The sequence below is a fragment of the Lolium rigidum genome, chromosome 5 (assembly GCF_022539505.1).
Source record: "Lolium rigidum isolate FL_2022 chromosome 5, APGP_CSIRO_Lrig_0.1, whole genome shotgun sequence".
NCBI lineage: Eukaryota > Viridiplantae > Streptophyta > Magnoliopsida > Poales > Poaceae > Lolium > Lolium rigidum.
This window is the reverse complement of record NC_061512.1, coordinates 107145807-107158608: the sequence shown is the minus strand read 5'-3', so window position 1 is coordinate 107158608 and position 12802 is coordinate 107145807. Positions and strand designations below refer to the sequence as shown.

Sequence of the window (12802 nt, the reverse complement as noted above, 5' to 3'; positions counted from 1 at the left end):
ACCAGTAGCTAAAGGATTTTCAAACACCTCTTCCCCAAGCTTAGAGCTTTCTATATCATTATGGGAGGAAGCATGGATAGTACTGACACTATGGCAATTATTATCATCATTTTCAGAATTAGTTTCCCAGAGATTTGTAATATCAAAAGTAGTGTGCTGATTCAAATCATGATCGCTAATGTATGTAAAGGGCATAGGAAGATCATCGTATTTAGATTCATTGTCACAATAATCATTAGGAGCAACATACTTACGGTTACCTAGCGTTATCTCATTCACGCGGGGATACGCCGTTACCTCTTTCTTTTTATTCTCCTTCTTCTTCTTCTTCGTTCCCTTCTTCTTCTTCTCCTTCTCCTTTTTCTCGTTCCCTTCTTCAGGAGGGAGAGGCTTGAAGGGTGGCTTGTCCGCATAACCTGATTTACTTTCAGAAACAATAGAAGAAACTTGGGAGGATCCCTCCTTTTCATTAATTAGTTGAAAACACACGACGGTCCTATCATATTTTGGCAAGGTGTCATCTTCTAAAATATTTTGTATGTAAGTATTTGTATGGCTATTATCAATGCAATAAGAAAAACACCCATGCAGGACATCATCAATATCAAGATCACTCATATGTAACAAAGAGATTTTTCTCGACAGTTCTTCACACCCCAAGAATAGAGTAAGTTCATCATGCTGATTAGGAGTAATTTCATCATCACAATACAAATTTGCAGCACTCATTGGGTTCAAATTATCATTGGAGGAGCATTGAAAATTAAAATGACCCACTTCATGGCAAACTTCACAAATAAAAGGATAGAGGGCACAAACTTTTTTACCAAGATCATCTAGAGCCCTAAACCACTTTCTAGTTTTTTCATTAGCATGATGGATACAATATTCATCTTTGATTTGATTAATTCCACAAGGTCTATGTATTCCACAAAAATTAACATGCTTATAGGAAATAGCATTCTTAGGTGTTTGAGCATGCTTATTGCAATAATTAACAACAATTTCATTCTTCATGCAAGCCTCTTTAAAAGGTTCATGATACTTATCAAAATTCTTTTTAGGCAATTCTAAATGAGATGCAAAGGCTTTATAAAGTTTTGCAGCAACTTGAGAGTCAAGACCATAAGTGGCACTCATATTTCGAAATTTATCGGTATCCATAAAAGTTTTAATGCATTCATAATCATAATTTATACCTGACTCTTTACCTTTGTCGTTCTCCCAATCTTCAGCGTTCTCCTTAATCCGATCAAGAAGGTCCCTTTTAAACTCTTCTTTGTTGCGCGTGAATGATCCGGAACAAGTAGCATCCAAGCAAAGTCTTATCTTGAAGAGAAAGTCTCGCATAGAAATTATCAATAATGATATTACCTGGAAGCTCATGATTGGGGCATTTGAGCATTAAAGACTTCAATCTCTCCCATGCTTGGGAAATACTCTCTCCATCATGAGGCCAGAAATTATATATTCGGTTTCGGTCTTTGTGAATTTCACTTGGAGGATAGAATTTAGAATAAAATAGATGCACAATATCCTTCCAATCAAGAGAATGCTCATCCTTCAACAGTTTATGCCAATGCGCCGCTTTACCAGACAACGACATAGAGAATAATTTCTTCTTCACTTCATCCATAGAGATACCTGCACACTTGAATAACCCGCATAATTCATGCAAAAACAGTAAATGATCTCCAGGATGCACAGTTCCATCCCCTTCATAGCGGTTATCCATAACACGTTCAATAATTTTCATAGGTATTTTATATGGAGTACTTTCAGTAGGTGCATTTAAAATATCACAAGCATCATTAGAGTTATCGCATATGGGAGATAAAGTATTATCAGAGCAAATTTTCTCCCCTAAAGATGGGAAGCTAAAAAGATCATGAAGACCAGCTTCCCCAAGCTTAGACTTCTCCATAGCATTAACAGTAATTGCATTCATACTAATAACATCGCTACTAGCATGCAAATAAGGTTCCATTGGTTTTTTAATGTTCACACCGAACAATTCTAAATCAGGAAAAAGATTAAAAAGCTCACTAAATTTTTTGTTGTTTTCCATTATGCCTAACTAGTGAAAATAAAAACAAGAAACAAAAAGATGCAATTGCAGGATCTAAAGGAAATAGCTTCGAGCACAAACACAATGGCGCCGGAAAAGTATTGTTACCTGGAACCGGAGTATGAGTGCCTTTTTACCTTTCCTCCCGGCAACGGCGCCGGAAAATAGCTTGATGTCTACGTTCCCCCTCCTTTCCTGTAGACAGTGTTGGGCCCCCAAGAGCGAGAGGTTTGTAGAACAGCAGCAAGTTTTCCCTTAAGTGGATCACCCAAGGTTTATCGAACTCGGGGAGGAAGAGGTCAAAGATATCCCTCTCATGCAACCCCGCAACCACAAAGCAAGAAGTCTCTTGTGTCCCCAACACACCTAATAGGTGCACTAGTTCGGCGAAGAGATAGTGAAATACAGGTGGTATGAATAAATATGAGCAGTAGTAACGGCGTGTAGTTGATGGTGGTAATATGGTAGCAGTAGTAACGCAGCAGTAGTAACGCAGTAAAACAGTAAACAAGCAGCGATAGCAATATTTAGGAACAAGGCCTAGGGATTACACTTTCACTAGTGGACACTCTCAACATTGATCACATAACAGAATAGATAAATGCATACTCTACACTTTTGTTGGATGATGAACACATTGCGTAGGATTACACGAACCCTCAATGCCGGAGTTAACAAGCTCCACAATAATGCTCATGTTTTAGTAACCTTTAGTGTAAGATAGATCAACGAGACTAAACCAAGTACTAGCATAGCATGCACACCGTAACCTTCATGCATATGTAGGAGGAATAGATCACATCAATATTATCATAGCAATAGTTAACTTCGCAATCTACAAGAGATCATGATCATAGCATAAACCAAGTACTAACACGGTGCACACACTGTCGCCTTTACACACGTGCAGGAGGAATAGAACTACTTTAATAACTTTGCTAGAGTAGCACATGGATAGTAGTGATACAAACTCATATGAATCTCAATCATGTAAAGCAGCTCATGAGATTATTGTATTGAGGTACATGGGAGAGAGATGAACCACATAGCTACAGCGAAGCCCTCAGCCTCGGTGGAGAACTACTCCCTCCTCATGGGAGCAGCAGCGGTGATGAAGATGGCGGTGGAGATGGCAGCGGTGTCGATGGAGAACCCTTCCGGGGGCACTTCCCCGCTCCGGCAGGGTGCCAGAACAGAGACTCCTGTCCCCCAGATCTTGGCTTCGCGATGGCGGCGGCTCTGGAAGGTTTTCCATCTCGTGGTTTTTATGTCGATGTTTTTAGGTCATGACGGCTTATATAGGCGAAGAATCGGAGTCGGAGGGGCCACGGGCTGCCCAAACCATAGGGGGGCGCCCCCCTGGCCGCGCCGGGGTGTGGTGTGGGCCCCCCCTGGCACCTCTCTGGCCCTTCTCCGGTGCTCTGGAAGCTTCGTGAAATTATAAGATCCCCGGAATTGATTTCGTCCGATTCCGAAAATATTTCCTTACTAGGATTTCTGAAACCAAAAACAGCAGAAAACAGCAAGCGGCCTTTCGGCATCTCGTCAATAGGTTAGTTCCGGAAAACGCATAAAAATGATATAAAGTGTGAACAAAACATGTTGGTATTGTCATAAAACAAGCATGGAACATCGGAAATTATAGATACGTTGGAGACGTATCACCCATCAACAGTGTTGCGGTACCCAATAAATTGGGCACCAAGGTTAATGAAGGGCTTCATCAGAGGCTGCAGAAAAGGAAAGGGAAAGAAAGGTTCAGAGTAGTGAAAAATTCGGCAGACAGAAAAACAAAAAATAGTAGACTTACATCGTCCAAAGGTGGAGTCGCTGAACCTCCGGCAAGGTTGAATTCTTCGCCTAGCTCAATCCTCGCTTTTTTTTGGCGAAGAGGCTCGGGGGCTAGTGGCAGGACTCGACCTTTGAAGATCTGGATGAAGAGTCGAGGTTTCCTCCGCCGTGCGGTGTGTCTCCGACAAAGCTAAAGTATGAGACATACTCATAGGAGCAGTCACATTGGCGGCGGGTTCTTCTTGTTCGTCGCCACTGAGCACAAAATAGAATGAGATTATTTGATATAGAATCAGGTTATTTGACATACCATGACTAAAAAGAGCGACAGTGAAACTTACGAGCTGACAAGAGCAGCTTCATAGGCGTTGAAGGGCTCCGTTTCATCGGGAGCGGTGCCTTTTGGAGCAGTTTCTTTGACAGGAGAGCTACTCAGCTTGGAGGTGCCAGAGCCTTCTGCGTCACCCCTTTTCCGTTTCTTCGGGGAAACAACGGAAGGGATGGACTGCATGGACTCCGAAGCCTCGGATTCAACTTCTTTTTGAGAGGAAGCCGCGGGTTTGTGAGAAACCGCGACTTCGCTCTCAGGATGAGAAGGAACCTGGGTGTCCTCGGTAATGACTGCGCGTTCTTCGACATCTCCACCTTCGGGAAGGGGAGGAAGACACGATGCAGTTTTATGGTTCTGTACAAGATAGGAATGTGTCGACATGAAATTGTATCAATTAACAGCAGTCGAAGAAATAGCAGTCAAAGAAGTGAACAACAAACAAGCAGACGATAAAGATAGATTACCTGGGGGAGGGCGTTGGTGCCGCTATACGGTACCACGCGTCAAGATGTCGGGATGGCATCTTTCTTGTTGAGCGAAGAGATTTTTCGGACAAGTTTTTCTAAGTCCTTGACCGATAGATCTATCGACAAGCGATCCACATCTTTATCGCCAGCATACATCCAGAGGGGGTCTTTGCGAGCCTGCAGAGGCTGCACCCTAATCCTAAGGAAATATGCCGTAATCTGGATACCCGACAACTCTTGGCCACAAGTATTCTGGAGCTCGTGGATGCTTTTCATCAGCGCCTCCGTCGCCGATTTTTCTTCGTCGATAGCTTCTGCATCCCAGGAGCGGCGGCGGAGGATTTTCTCGTTGCCGTTAAAAGGGGGAATGTTGTGTTCCAGCGAGTCAGCGCCTTCCTCGTGGATATAAAACCATCTTTTGTGCCACCCTTGGACGGAGTCGGGGAATTTGACGTCAAAATACTCGACATCAGGGCGGACGCAACTAACAACACCGCCTATATTTTAGGCAATGTTGTGGGAGCCATTGCGGCGGAGGATGAAGATGCGCTTCCACAGAGCCCAATTGGGATGGACTCCAAGGAAGCATTCGCAAAGGGTAATAAAAATAGAGACATGAAGGATGGAATTGGGGGTAAGGTGATGAAGCTGTAGCCCATACACAAACAGCAATCCACGAAGAAAATCGTGGATGGGCGCAGAAAGGCCGCGGATGAGGTGGTCAACAAAGCTAACCCGATATCCAATGGGAGGCGTCGGGTAGCTCTCCTCGCTGGGGAAGCGCATCACATCCTTCTTCTTGCTCAGCCCCAGTTTCTTCAGCAGGTTGATGTCCTGCGCGGAGATCTTGGATCTCTCCCACTCCGTGCTTCCCAGATCTTGCGCCGCCATTGTTGCTTCGGGAGTGCTGTGCCTCGTGAGTCTTGGCCGCGGTGGCATCAACGACGGCGTAGAGGAAGTAGTGGAATGCGTGGGCGCTGGAGCTTGTATGGTTGCAAAGGAGGTTTTGGAAGAGAAGATTTGAGTGCGGCGCAGCGAAGGGGATTGACGGAGGAAGACAATGACTATTTATAGCGGGTTCAGTCAAAACGTCGCACCGTTGGATGATCTATGAATGGACCTGATGATTTACACGTGGCCCAAGGGGTAAAATAGTATTTTTACTATGATGGAACTGAACAGGCGCTACAGCACGCGTGCCAGAAAAAGCGGAGGACGTGTGTCCCCCACTTGCGTAACGTGTCAACGTGTCGTGGATTTTGGGCCCGCAGGTCAGTGAAAGGTCAGCAATCGCGTCTTCCCGATACAGTGGTCGTGGCTATCGTCAGCACTGATGTCACCTTACCAATGAAAAATCTCGGCTGTGATGTTATGAAAATTGGCGATAGTAAAAGACTAATGATAATCTCGAGAGCCATTGATCAAATACAAGTTTTTTATCAAATGCTCGGGGGCTACTTTATAAAGAAGTTTCGGGAGGAGATGATTCAGAGGATGATGTTTTCAAATATTGCGACAATGACAAAGTGGAGCCTACAGCCAAGTATAAATACTCGACTGTAGCCTCGGGGGCTACTCCCATCGGGAGCGCTGTTCGCGCACCCGATATATACGAAAGGGAGCATGAAACATGACAATATAGTGGCAAAGATGCTAAAAAGGTGAGCCTACAACCAAGTACAAGCACTTGGCTGTAGCCTCGGGGGCTACTCCCATCGGAAACGCTGTTCGCGTGCTCGATGAAATTTAAATAAGTCCTGGTGAGCATATTCCGAGTTACCAAAATAACTCTTCATATACTCCCATCGGGAGGATAAGTTGAAAACAATATAAGTCATCCGTTGACTCGAACAAATGTGCTACTCCAGCAGCCGAAAAAGCACTCGACAATATATTCTCAGAGCGCCTTAGTCGCAAAATAATCTCTGAATTCCGCAAAACTCTGCGAAGGTAAGTCCCCGGGATCCGTCCTGTGCGGCGTGGCACCGCCTCTGACGGCGCTTTGCTACTTTTTCCGTATCAACAGATACGAAGAAAAATCCTAACGGACGCGTTAGGTACCCGATAAAACATGACTGGAATTCGTCATCTGGTAAGACCTTAAGCGGCACATGTCGAATTACGCCAGTATCCCGAGATCATGTCCAGGGACGTGATCTTGAAGTAGGTTTTTGCGGATTGCTACGAGAGCAGTTAACTGGTACCTGATCCATCAGATGAACCAGCCCGAATTACCATTATCCATGTGCAATATATAATTCCTTTATAAATATTACTTGTCGAATTGAAGAAATCATGTGCAGATTGTAAAGATGGAGATTTTCCCTGATTCTTCGATTCAAGCAAAATCTTGGGGGCTACTGACATAGGCATCCCCAATGGGCCTGCCGAAGAAGGTACCCGGGGTTTACTGGAGGCCCACGACCCGAGGTTTTACATAGTTTGGAAAGATAAAATTGTATTAGGAATATCAACTTGTAATTATTACGGGACGGTTTAGAAATCCACCCGGATTCTGTAACTAGTGCATCACGAAACCCTTGGCTCTGCCTCCTATATAAGGGGGAGTCGAGGGACAAAGAAAGGATCGACTCATTGTTTCACGCCACCCTAGTTTTCATAGCAGTCGAGTACTTTTCCGGCTGAAACCTTCGAGATCTACTTGCCCTCTACTTCCAACTAAACCCTAGTCCACAACTCGTAGGCATTGATAAGTTAATCCCTTATCAGCGACCGCGCCCGTGTCCAGCTCCCAGGCGCAGCCTCAGGCCCAGAGCCTGGTCCTACATACCAGCCGCGTCGTTGTGGTTGCCAGCAAAAAGGCCTCAGCCCAACTTGGGCGGGTCGTGGAGCTGACGCGCGGTGGCGCCTCCCTGGGCGCACTCCAGCGGCTAGTGGAGCGCTGGAATCTTGCGGACCTTTCCGATGCCACTCTTGGTGTTGGGAATTATGGCAAGCCGAAGTTCGACCCGCGCGGCCAGCGATCAACGGTGCAGCACTTCAGCCGGCTCAAAGCCGCAGTGAAGGAGTTCGACAACGCCTGGCACAATGCCAGTGGCAACGTGGTGGTAAGATCTCTTTCCAGGTTTCACATTTTTCCTCTACACCGGAGTCTTTTCCCTTTTAAAACCCATAGGCATATCCTCAGTCCCCGAGTTTCGGGTTAAGTTCGCAGCACTTAGCACGAAACTTCCTTAGAAAACTTGCAAACTCTCCTCGAGAAACCAGCATAGCTAGTCCCCGAGTTTCGAGTTAAGCACGAAGTACTTAGTGCGAAACTGCAAAAAACCGGCATAGCCAGTCCCCGAGTTTCGGGTTAAGCATGAAGTACTTAGCGCGAAACTGCAAAAAACCGGCATAGCCAGTCCCCGAGTTTCGGGTTAAGCACGAAGTACTTAGCGCGAAACTGCAAAAAACTGGCATAGCCAGTCCCCGAGTTTCGGGTTAAGCACGAAGTACTTAGCGCGAAACTGCAAAAAACCGGCATAGCTAGTCCCCGAGTTGCGGGTTAAGCACAAAGTACTTAGCGTGAAAATGCAAAAAACCGGCATAGCCACTCCCCGAGTTTCGGGTTAAGCACGAAGTACTTAGCGCGAAACTGCAAAAAACCGGCATACCCAGTCCCTGAGTTTCGGGTTAAGCACGAAGTACTTAGCGCGAAACTGCAAAAAACCGGCATAGCTCACACCATTTTTCTCTCTAAGAAGCGTGCTGGACAACCGCAAGCAGATCTTCGAGGAGTTGCTATGGGAGCATCACGGCCTCAGCGAGGCGTTTTCCTCCCTCAAGCTTGGGCACAGCCAGTGCCAAGGTTTGCCCGAACCACCGGCTTCTTTTGTACCGGTACTTGCTTTTGCCAAGTTCTTACCAAGCAACTCTTTTGTGTAGCATTGCTGCCGGAAGCCCCTGCCAAGGACCTCACTGCCCAGGTTGCCGCGCTCAAGAGTAAGCCGCGCTGACCGATTTGTTTTTTGCTTACAAACTTTTTTACTAAGTCAATGTTTTTCGGATTATAGCTGCCCAGGACGACCTTTCCGCCAAGCACAAGCACGAGCTCAAGGCCCAGCGGGAGGAAACCGCCAAGCTGAAGGATCAACTGATCCAGGCTGGGTCTGAGCATGCCAAGGCCGTGAAGGAGGCCATCAGCGCCGGCAATGCCCAGGTTGAGGAGGCCCAGAAGCAACTTGCTGACACTGAAGGGCAACTTCGCCGCGAGTTGGAGGAGGCACAGAAGCAGCTGCGGGAGGAGAAGGAGAACCTCGCGTCGGTCCAAGAGTACCTGACCGGTATCGAGGGCATGGTGAAGGATACCGACCGCAAGGCTGTCAGTAAGTTTGCTGTTTCTCTTGCTTATAAGCTTTCGAGTTTCCACCGGCTTGTTCTTATCGGTTCGCCCTTATACTCATCTTTTTAAACTTTTGCCCAGGGCTCTTCCCGGACTCGCAGGCTCGTGCCGAAGTTGCTGTTAACAAGCAGCGGGTCGAGAACGTGGTGGACGACAACCTTCCCTGGACCACCAAGGACTATCTTACCGCGCTGTTTTGCCGGATTACTCATATGCGCGCGATGGATCAGACCCTTGGCTTGCTGCCTGATGCCACCACCACTGTCTTCAAGTGCCTTTGGCCTGGCGAGGTTGTCCCGGAGAGCATTGACCTTGTTGTTGAACGCCTCCTCCATGAAACGAGTCGGCGGTTAAGCAAATGGCGTCATTCTGGTTCCCGCGCTGGAGCCGATACTGCGCTCCGCTTCGCGTGCTCTTGGTACGAGGGCCTGGACTTGGATGTGCTACACAGCATGTGCGACCAAGCTCCGACGGACACCGTGCCGGAGAAAACCGCCCATCGCCGCGATCACGCCTACCGGATTGCCCAATATGCCTCCACCAGCACTTTTATCCCTCCTCTTGCCGACATCGTTGAAGAATTTTCCGATGCAGAGGAGGATGAAGAAGAAGCCGGAGAGGGCGATGCTGAAGGCGAGGCCGAGCACGAAGAACCAGCTCCCGGTGGTCCAGAACCAGCTCCTACCGCTCCGGAACCCCCTGTGCAAGCCCCCATCAACCCGCAGTAAGCCTCGGAGGACTTCGGTCCTCTTTTATCGGATCATGTTCCTGTGGTGTCTCATAAAACAATCATGGTAAAATTTCCCCGGTATGCCGGGTGGGAAATGTAATCAAATACAATTAAGTCCTTTTGGTTGTGCTACTTTTAACTCTGCCGGTATCTTATATGATATGCCGGTAGTTTATTATGTTATATCGGTATGCAACTTTGTCCGTTTGCTCTTATTGTTTGCTTTGATCTTGCACAGTGAAGATTCCGGAATTGTTTCCGCATCCAATCTGATGCACAGTTGGTTCTTTTTCTTTGGCTCTGCCTACCTCTCTGGGTGTTTTGGCGTATGAGTCACAAAGTTCCTTTGCCAAGTAAGCACTTTCTTGAACTTAGAAAAAAAAATCGAAATTTTTCACAAAAAACCGGTACAACCGGGGTTAGTTAAACTTTCTTAGGATTGTTTGTTTTTGATTTCTCTTCGCATTTTTCACGTGTTTGGATCCTTCCGGTTTATCTTGCTTGCCATGAAGCCGGGTTTCGGACAGCAGCAAAGTCGAAGACTCCGGTAGGTTTAGCACGTTACTAAACCGGAAAAGAAATTGTCCAACAATCAAACCGGTATACTGAAAAAATAAACATATTGCATGCAATTCCGGTAGAGGCAGTCCCCGAGTCTCATTCGAGATGCCAGCATCTTTTATTCATAGGAAATAAGGTACAAAAAGGAACGCCTTACATCATATCTTCAGGAATAGAAAGGGCGCAGCAAAGCTATGTTCCATGGGCGTTTGGTTTCCTCTCCGGATTTGTCCGCCTTTCCCTTCTTTGATTCCTGTGCGTTGATCAAGTAATAGGCATCATTGTGCAGAGCCTTTCTCACAATGAATGGCCCTTCCCACGGAGGTGACAGTTTGTGGCGCCCCTCAGTGCGCTGCACCAGACGTAACACCAAGTCTCCTTCCCGGAAAACTCTCGGATTAACCTTCCGGCTATGATAGCGTCTGAGGTTTTGCCGGTATATGGCTGACCTTGCCAAAGCCATCTCTCTTTGTTCCTCCAGTAAATCGATATCATCCTCTCGGGCCTCTTTTACCTCTTCTTCGGTATAGAGCTAAACCCGTGGTGAGTCATGGATAATGTCGGTTGGTATTACCGCTTCTGCTCCATAGACCATGAAGAACGGTGTGTATCCGGTAGACCGGTTTGGTGTTGTTCTTATGCTCCACAGCACTGATGGTAACTCATCGAGCCAGCATCCCGGTGTTTTTTCAAGTGGTTCAATGAGCCTCGGTTTGATACCGGAAAGCACCAGCGCATTTGTTCTTTCCACCTGGCCATTGCCTTGTGGGTGTGCCACTGAACATAAATCCAACCGGATGTTGTTGTCCTCACAGAACCGCTTAAATTCTCCTTGGGCAAAGTTTGTCCCATTGTCAGTGATGATGCTATGCGGGTATCCATACCGCAAGATAACATCTTTCAAGAACTTTACGGCCGTATGCCCATCGCATTTTGCAATAGGTTTCACCTCAAGCCACTTAGTAAACTTGTCAACCATTACCAAGATGTGAGTCATGCTGCCTCTCGCTGTTTTGAATGGTCCAACCATATCCAGGCACCAAACAGCAAAAGGCCAAGTTATCGGTATAGTTTTTAGACCGGATGCTGCGGTATGATTTTGCTTGGCGTACCTCTGGCACCCATTGCATTTCCGCACCAAATCTTCTGCATTTTCTAGTGTCGTGGGCCAGTAGAACCCATGCCGGAATACTTTTTCCACCAGCGCTTTGGATGAGGCATGGTGCCCGCACTCTCCTTGGTGAATTTCCACGAGCATTTCTTTTCCTTCTTCCGGTTCCACACATCTTTGGAGGAGACCGGTGACACTTCTTTTGTACACCTCTCCGTTGATGATGGTATAGGCCTTGGACCTTCTCTGGATCCTCCTTGATTCAGTTTCGTCAACTGGCAAGGTGCCGTTGATCAGGAATTCCTTAATAGGTTCAACCCAAGTTGGTGCCTCTCGAACTGTAAACACTGGCACATCCACTTCCATTCTATCCACCAGCATAGCTTCTTCCGGTTTTTACCCCGAAGTCCCCGGGTTTGCCGGAATAGTCCCCGGGTTTCCTTTGTCAATATCCATTAGCACAATGTGTGATTCCGGTACGAATATCGATTCTGATTCCGGACTTGGTTTGATCGACGGTGTCCTTAAGTGAGCCAAGGCTATTCCGGGAGGAATTTCCTGTCTGGACGAGCCCAACTTGGATAAAGCATCCGCAGCTTCATTTTCTGCCCGAGGCACATGGTGAAACTCACACCCCTCGAAGAATCCGGAAATCTTTTGCACATGAAACCGGTATGAGGCCATGTTAGCGTCTTTTGCATCCCAATCTCCGAAACACTGTTGTACCATAAGATCTGAATCACCGTAGCAAATGATCCGGTGAACGCCGATTTCTTTTGCAACCTTGAGCCCATGAACCAGAGCTTCATATTCAGCAACATTGTTCGATGCCCTGAAATGTACTTGCAGAACATACCGGAGGTGATCTCCCTTGGGTGAGGTGAGGACCACGCCGGCACCCAGACCCTCTTTAAGCTTGGATCCATCAAAGTGCATCTTCCAGTACTCTATTTTTTGTTTCAGCGGTTTGTACTGCATCTCCGCCCAATCGACCAGGAAATCCGCCAAGGCCTGTGATTTTATGGCATCTCTCCTTTCATACACCGGTACGTAAGGTGATAGCTGAATTGCCCATTTAGCAATCCTGCCGTTAGCGTCTTTGTTGCCCATAATTTATGAGATAGGTGCCTCGCTCACCACTTTCATGGGGTGCTCTTCGAAGTAGTGCATGAGCTTCGTGGCGGCCATGAACACACGATACGTCATTTTTTGGAAGTGAGGGTAGTTTTGTTTTGAGAGGGAGAGCACCTCGCTCAGGTAGTATACCGGCCTCTGCACATTTTTTCCTTCCTCCTCTCTTTCTACCACTACCACAACACTTACGACTCGGTTTGTTGCGGCTATGTAAAGCAACATGGGTTCTCTTTCCAAGGGCGAAGCCAATACCGGAGCTGTTGC

General features: G+C 46.9%; 1 non-coding gene across 1 annotated transcript; it reads left to right on the top strand.

The window, feature by feature from the left end:
* Nucleotides 1-1378: 1378 nt before the first annotated feature.
* LOC124658489 lies at nucleotides 1379-1484 on the top strand. Its single transcript, XR_006989224.1, has one exon. It is a non-coding gene; the product is annotated as a small nucleolar RNA R71 (small nucleolar RNA).
* Nucleotides 1485-12802: the final 11318 nt, after the last annotated feature.